The sequence below is a fragment of the Hordeum vulgare genome, chromosome 5H, assembly GCF_904849725.1.
Source record: "Hordeum vulgare subsp. vulgare chromosome 5H, MorexV3_pseudomolecules_assembly, whole genome shotgun sequence".
In the NCBI taxonomy this organism is placed as follows: Eukaryota; Viridiplantae; Streptophyta; class Magnoliopsida; order Poales; family Poaceae; genus Hordeum; species Hordeum vulgare.
Genome location: NC_058522.1, coordinates 578,565,857 through 578,573,679, shown reverse-complemented (window position 1 = coordinate 578,573,679; position 7,823 = coordinate 578,565,857). Strand labels below are relative to the sequence as shown.

General features: G+C 42.6%; 1 pseudogene; it reads right to left on the bottom strand.

Annotated features, from left to right (window-relative positions):
• Window positions 1-1,676: 1,676 nt before the first annotated feature.
• Window positions 1,677-7,304, bottom strand: LOC123395101 (annotated as a pseudogene).
• Window positions 7,305-7,823: the final 519 nt, after the last annotated feature.

The window sequence follows — 7,823 nt, the reverse complement described above, 5'->3', positions numbered from 1 at the left end:
CTGAGGAAAAAACTAAGAAGAGGGCGGACAAGGGTGATGATATATATAGGCAAATTTTTATTCCTGATTAGTGTCCAGAACTGAGACTGAAGATGAACATTTAATCTCGATTGGAGACACAAACCCGGATGAAAGGGTGTCGCTCCTGCCGCAACCTCTTTAGTCCCGGTTGGAGACAACCGGGGCTAAATGCCCCACACCAACCAGGACTAAAGATGGTAGTGTCACCCGTCCGCTCTTAGCCATTCGAACCGGGGTTCGTAAAGCGACCAAGACTAATGCTTGATCGGTGCTAGGACGAAAGCCTTGTTTTTCTACTAGTGTGGTATTCACAGAATTTTTTTCTATGGTCTGATTAGGATTTCTTTTGTGTGAAGTTCATGTGAGTGGCGCTGCGTTGCGAAGCGAACGGTGTGGATTTTGTGTCCTAGGACTCCTGATCCGGTTTCGACCGACGAAGATTGATCAATCTCGACTTTGTCGAGGAGTGCGTGAGGTTTGTGTTCTCCGACTCCGCATGATCGTATATGGGTCGTTTTCCGTGCCTTCTCTGGCATTTTCTTCCACGGAACAATGATTTGCTTCCCAGATCGCAACCATCGACATCTTGAGTTCTACATCGATGACTTCCGTCTGCTGCTTCTACGAGCTTCTAGGTTTCAACAAGTTTTCCCCATTGAGATGAGGATTCAGAGGCAACAATGAGCTTTGCTAGGATGGACTGCCGGTCGATACATGAGGAAGAACCGAAGAAGACACAATTTTCTTATCTTTCTTCCAAGAAAAAACAATGAATGGTGAGATAAACGATTGTCTTAAATATTCCTACGTTACAACTTTAGATTTTTTATATCATCATGTTTAGCAGGGCTTTTCTTTCATCTTGTTTTTCCGGTTACTCCAACATCTTGAAGAGAATATTACGTGTTTGAGGTGTTTCCTATTGCTGTATTCATACAGCTTTCAGCGAAAATTGATTCGATATTCACTTCTATATGGATTCAAGAACTATAAAGTTCATAATGTGGATCATTTTCTTCCAGTTTTACGGACTATTTGATTTTAAGAATCCTGAAAAGATTCAAGGCTATAAGCTCATAATTTTGCATCATTTATTTTCACTTTTAGGGACTGCTTGTTTTCAAGAATTTTCAAAACAAAGGAATATTTCTAATATGTCTGAGTCACTGGAAAAGTTTCTATATAAATATTTTGCAAAAAACCCCTCACAAAAATATAGTTCAAACAAATCCATAGGAAAAGTTATATTTAATCCTCTAAATTATCTGTAACAATGCTTCTTTCATCTAACACAACGAACAGGGTTTACCTTCACAGTTAGTCTGATTTTTGATGCAGTTCCCTGCTACTCTGCATTTATGTTACCCTTTACGTACAGAGAAAGGCAAAACAAGTGAGGGACACACCCAACTTGAGAAAACAGAACAAAAATTCAGATAAACGAAGCGCCACACCAGGACAGCAGAGCTTCAGACACGAGGACAGTGCAGTTTCGCAGCCTCGCCGAGGAGAGATAGCCGAAGTAGGCGGAGTAGCTTGTGTCCTCCTTCCTTCGCATCCTGCTCCAGAGCTGCAGGAACCAAGGGGCTCTTGATGCATACACTAGTTTGGTTAGCTTGGGTCAGTCGATGCATTATGGTACAGCAAACCTTCTCTGGACAAAGCAAGAAACAGATTTGCATCATACATCATGGTTCTATACAACAGCGAAATAAATCAAACGCTGATAGCTGCCAACCTTATTCCAAGGCATGAATGCTGTTCGCACCACAATATGTACGCGATCGATTCAAACGAAATAAATCAACTAATATATAGCTAAACAGCTTGCGGCAGACGAGATCGATTCAGTATGAGAAGGCGCTCCGCAACATCCGTCATCGTGGGCCTTTGATCCACATCAAGGCTAATACATTCAACAGCAATCTCTGCAAGACAGTTTAGAATTTCCAAATCTCCTGTTGTTACTGCAATATCTTTGTCAAACAGCTCGGTTGCTTTCTTCCCTTCTTTGTGAGCTTCAAGGAAACTCCTCACTAGGCTGTGATTATCAGAATGACTGGGCTTCTTCCTGCTGATGACCTCCAAGATCACAACTCCAAAACTGTAGACATCACTTTTCAAGGATACCAGGCCAGCTTGTAGGTACAATGGATCCATATAATTCAAGTCACCAATGACACAGCCAGTGTGTTCCTTATCTTCTGTCATCAACCTTGATATGCCAAAGTCTGAGATCTTTGGTATAAAATTATCATCCAAAAGTATATTTGCTGGTTTGACATCACCATGCAGGATTTTGATACGAGTTCGTGAATGCATATATGCTAGACCTTGTGCGGATTCTACAACGATATTTAGACGCACATCCAAGTTGAGAGGCACCTTGCTGCCACCGTGAAGAATGTCATCAAGGCTTCCTCCAGGGAGGAACTCGTACACTCCCAAGCAAGGTTTCCTTTCTAGGCAACAACCTATGAGCCTAACTATGTTTTTGTGGATGACTTGACACTGGATGAGGACTTCATTCTCAATTTGTTCATTCTCCAAGTCACTACCATTAAGCGGTTTCTTTACTCTGACCAGTGTATTATCAACAATCACCATGTGAGCTACACTGAAGCTACCCTTTCCAATGAGATTGCTACTACTTAGTGTCGGCATGATCTCCTCCCTCCTGAAAATCTTTATAAAATGTGACTTCTCTAATGTATGCCTGGTGTTCCTGTTGAAATTTCTCCGCGCCTTCCAATTGAAAATGTCCAAATTGTTCAACTTGAAGAACCCTGTAGAGACAGAGCTAGAATTGCCTCCGCCACGACGCTTCATATCTTGCACTTCCCGTGGTAAGTGACCTACTTTCTGTTGCTCAACAAATGAACTGCTAATGTCAGTTTCCTCATCAGCATTTATATGTCGTGCATGTAACCTACGAGAATGGTTCAGTATGAGAAGGCGTTCTGCAACTTCTGTCATCGTGGGCCTTTGATCTACATCAAGGTTAACACAGTCCACAGCAATCTCTGCCAAACAGTCAAGAATTTCCAAATCTCCCGCTGTTACTGCAATTTCCTTGTCAAAGAGCTTGGTTGCTTTCTTCCCTTCTCTGTGAAATTCAACGAAACTCTGCACTAACCAAACACCATCAATATAGGTGGGCTTCCTGCTAATGAGCTCCAAGATCACGACTCCTAAACTGTAGGCATCACTTTTCTCTGTCAGTAGACCTGTTTGCATGTATACTGGATCAATATAGGTCATGTCACCGACGACGAAGGAAGTGTGTTCAGTATCTCTCGCAATCAACCTCGACAGGTCAAAGACTGCGACCTTTGGCACAAAGTTATGATCGAAGAGTATATTTGCCGATTTGACATCACCATGCAGGATTTTGGTACGAGCTTGCGAATGTAAATAAGCTAGACCTTGTGCTGATTCTGCAACAATATTTAGACGCACATCCAAGTTGAGAGGCACCTTGCTGCCGCTGTGAAGTATGTCATGAAGGGTTCCTCTGGGGAGGTTCTCGTAAACCAGAATGGGGTTATCCATTTCAAAGCAACAACCTATGAGGCAGGCAATGTTCTTGTGGATGATTTGAGACTGGATGATGACTTCATTTTTTAATTGTTTTTCATCAGCATTAAACATTTGCTTTACTGCAACCAGTGCATCATCAACAACGCCTTTGTAAACTTTAGCGGAGTTAACTTCTCTGATGAGATTACTACTCGTTATTATTGGCCTGAGCTCCTCCGTTCTGAAGATATTTATAAAATGTGATTGTTCTGATATACGGCTGTTGTTCCTATTGAAAATCTTGTATGCTGTCTTGTTGTACATGTTCAAAATGCTAAACCCGTAGAACACAGTAGATGTAGAGCTAGAATTGCTTGTTTCATGGCGGTTGAGCTTTTCCATCATATCTTGCCCACCCCATAATGATAACTGGCCTAATTTCTCTTGGCCTTCTTGAAAATGAGGCATCGCAATTGTTTTTGCGGCATCTTCCAATATTTCAGTGTGTTCCTCGACATCCGCTTGGAGGCTCTTAGCTGCAGGGTTTCCAACTCTTTCTTCAAATTGTTCCCTTGGCAAATTTACCTGCAGCTCAGTGAACGAATTGTTGATGCCAGTTTGGTCTGATTTGTCAGCACCCTCAATTTTATCAAGTCTATTAATTATATGGCATGCATCTGGTCTCTTCTCTGGGTCCAAGTCCATGCACTCTATTGCTATCTCACTGCATACTCTCACTTGTTCTAATTGCATGGCCCCCTCTGATACCCCCAATCGATTCATCCATCTTTCAACTGCCTATAAGGTTGCAATGATGAGTTAGTATTTGTTATAATGATATATCATGTGGTTACCACATTACAACTATTAGAGAAAAATAATGTTCAAAATCCGAAAAGAAAAGGACCGTAATTATTTTCATTCACATGTTTTTAGCTTAATTTGTGTATGTATTGCCTATGTCTGTAGTATAGAAAATGGGTATCTACAAAACCAAGTGCCCCAGTGATTTCTTTTCATGCAATTCACTTGGGGTATCTTAAAATGATCAGTTTGTTTATGTGGTATACCTAAGGGGCTACATGGTATTTCTAGAAGTATAAATAACCTTTATTTTTCATAGTGAGAGTATGTGCATGTAAATGTGAGCAACATGATTTGAATTCCACATCTCTAATGGATTGTTTCTATAAAATATGTATACAACGAAAACTTAAAAAAAAAAGAATGATATTTTGCTATGTTAAATCGTAACATAATTATTTCAACATCTATAGTTAACCTTGGGGCAAACGCCTAAACTGTTCTTACATGCTCATCTTTGCGATAACACCTCGCTCCTGTCAATATCTCCATGATTATAACGCCAAGGCTATATATGTCGGACACGAATCCAATTTGGCCTGATCTGATGTATTCTGGATCCATATATCCCCTGTAAGAACGTTCATAAAGCCCGGTCAACACATATGCAGATAAATGTAAAGTCCCGCCTAACAAAACGAAGAGCTTTCAAGAGACTGACTTACTTTGTTCCAAATATGTTCTGAGTACGTAACAGCACAGGTTTGCGCTTGACCTAGGCATCTTGATAGACCGAAATCAGCAATTTTGGGTACCATGTGACCGTCTAGTAATATATTAGCTGGTTTCAGGTCCAAGTGGATAATTCCATTCTTGTGGAGAAAAACTAAACCCTCAGACACCCCCCTTATTATTTGATAGCGATTCCACCAATTAAGTCCACAAGTTGCATCTGCACACGAGGAGCGGCAGGGATTTGTAGTTTCTTACTTAATTCAGGTACATGGGTATAATGTCGTGTTGATCTATGAATGCTAGGTAAAATAAGTATACACCATGTTGTACTCACTCCATTCCTAAATATAAGTCTTTTTAGAGATTTCACCAGGAGACTACATACGAAGCAAAATGAGTGAATCTACACTATAAAATATGTCTATATACATCTGTATGTAGTCCCCTGGTGAAATCTCTAAAAAGACTTATATTTAGGAACAAAGGGTGTATTTAATAACCTTTAACAGAGTAAATAAAGATGGGAATAGACGTTGTCGTCCTACCGGTAATGTGCTTATCAAGGCTCCCGTTGCATACATAATCAAAACAGAGCAACCAGTTTCGTTCCTCTGCCATGACAAGATTCCCCTCGTACTCTTTCATTTTACCTTGCGCGTCAGCACAGTACCCCAGAAACCGTACAATATTCTTGTGCTTGGCCTTTATCAGGCACTTAATCTCTTCCTGGAATTTATTCTCGTGGATACCATACGTGTTTGACAGCTTCTTCACTGCAACCGTACCTTTCCCGACCACTCCCTAGGGTGACAAAATAAATTGTTAAAAAGAACTCATGTGTGTGTGGTGGTTTGAACATCTGATATATTTGCTTAGTTTTCAGATCAACTGTGGTATTTTGCTGATTGACCGTGGAACTGATTAATTAGATATAGTTGTGTGGTACCTTATAAACCACCGCAAATCCACCGCTGCCAATTTGGTGATCAAGAGAGAAACTATTTGTGATGTCCTCCAAAAGTGATAACGGCAGGTTTGTGGGCTCTGCGCTTTCATCGAGCAGAATCCTCTCCAGGACATTGTGTCTTGTATCGGCTTCACGGTCCATTTGCAATTACTGCAAACGAAATGAGCAGAGCACCCTTAAAACAAGAAAAATGATGATATAAAGAAAACAAGAGCAATGGCTTCATTTTGTGGTGAGGTTGACCACTATACATAATAACATGAAAAGAAATTGAAGTTGTCAACGGGAGGAAAGATTCGCCACCTGAATATCCAATCAAAAGAATGGCAAAGAGTTCATACAGTTACGAGCTTATCAGGAGGAGAGGTAATCACGCCACAAGCCGGCGTGAACCTTGAGCTCTGCTGAGAGAAGTCTATGCGAACACAGTGTGAGATTAATTAATCATGAAAGGAGTAATTAAAAGTAGGAAGATCTGATGCATCCAAGTTGTCCATCAAGGACAGGACATCAACACACCTTGCGTGATCTCCTTTCGGCATCTGCTCCGATCGAGACTAGTCATTCAGATCACCCCACATTGCTTCTTTTTTTTAGCCACCTTGTCGACCTAATATAATACTCCCTCCTCCCAAAATAAGTGTCTCAAGCTTAGTACAACTTTGTACTAGAGCTAGTACAAAGTTAAGACAGTTATTTTGAGACGGAGGGAGTAAGTATAATACTAGTTGGACCGTAGTATGTTTTTGACATTTGTGTTTGTGTTCCGAACTAAAAGGTAAATTAAGCAGGTCCGTTGGTATGTCTCTGCCTATTCACGCGGTTGAAGATGCAAGCTGTTTTCAGTCTTGAGGCCTCTCCAACACGCGGCAAAATGTACTTCCCTCTGTACTGAAATAATTATACTCCTAGTTGGGAAGAGACTAGTTCTCTCGACATGACAAGGAAATTAGCTAGGAAGTAACACGCGAATACCTTGGCTACGGCGATGGAGAACAAAGTCAACCCCGAGTGGATTCCGCCCCCTCCGGCTCCGTCGCGCACGGCGAAGCTGGCGTTTTTCCGGTGAAGAACCAGCTTGGCGGCAGCAGCAGCAGCTTCCCCCGCTTATTCAGCATCAGATCCAGGAGCTGGCGCAGGAATTAACGGAGCTCAACCTGCGCCGAGTGGTTACAGCGACGAATCACAAATGGGGACTTGCGGACCCGGGGCAAAGGGGCGACTCCAAAGGGGCCGATAAGGCAACTCCACCGCACAAGCCCGCAAGTCCGGTTTGATCGGATTTTGTTCGTTTCGAACGGTAATGGGTTCGTCCTTATCTGTATCAGATTTAATTTAAAAAAAAGAAAAACTCAACTAAAAATAAATATACTCAGTTTAAAAAAGCTTAAAACATTAATAAGATAAACATTAATAAAGGTCCAGTTTTCGACATAATTAACATAAAAAAAGCCGCCCGTCGTCGCCGTCTTCACTGGTCGTCGTCATCGCCGTCGCTGACGAGGTCGACGTAGGACGACGGCGTCCAGAGGTGGGCCGGCGGTCCCTGGTGCGCGGGGGCATGGTGGAAGCTGGCCTGCAACACCTCCTCCCGTGGCGAGGCCTCCCGCTCCGGTGACCGCGGCGGCGTGGGGCATCAGTTCACGGCCCCCACTGCCTACGCCATCTCCGGCGCGGTGCAGGACCAGCCCTACGACGTGCCAACGTGCTTCGGCGGGAACGCGGTCACCTCCTCCTCCTCCACCGGCTCGGGGATGGCGACGTCGTCGGCCGCAGA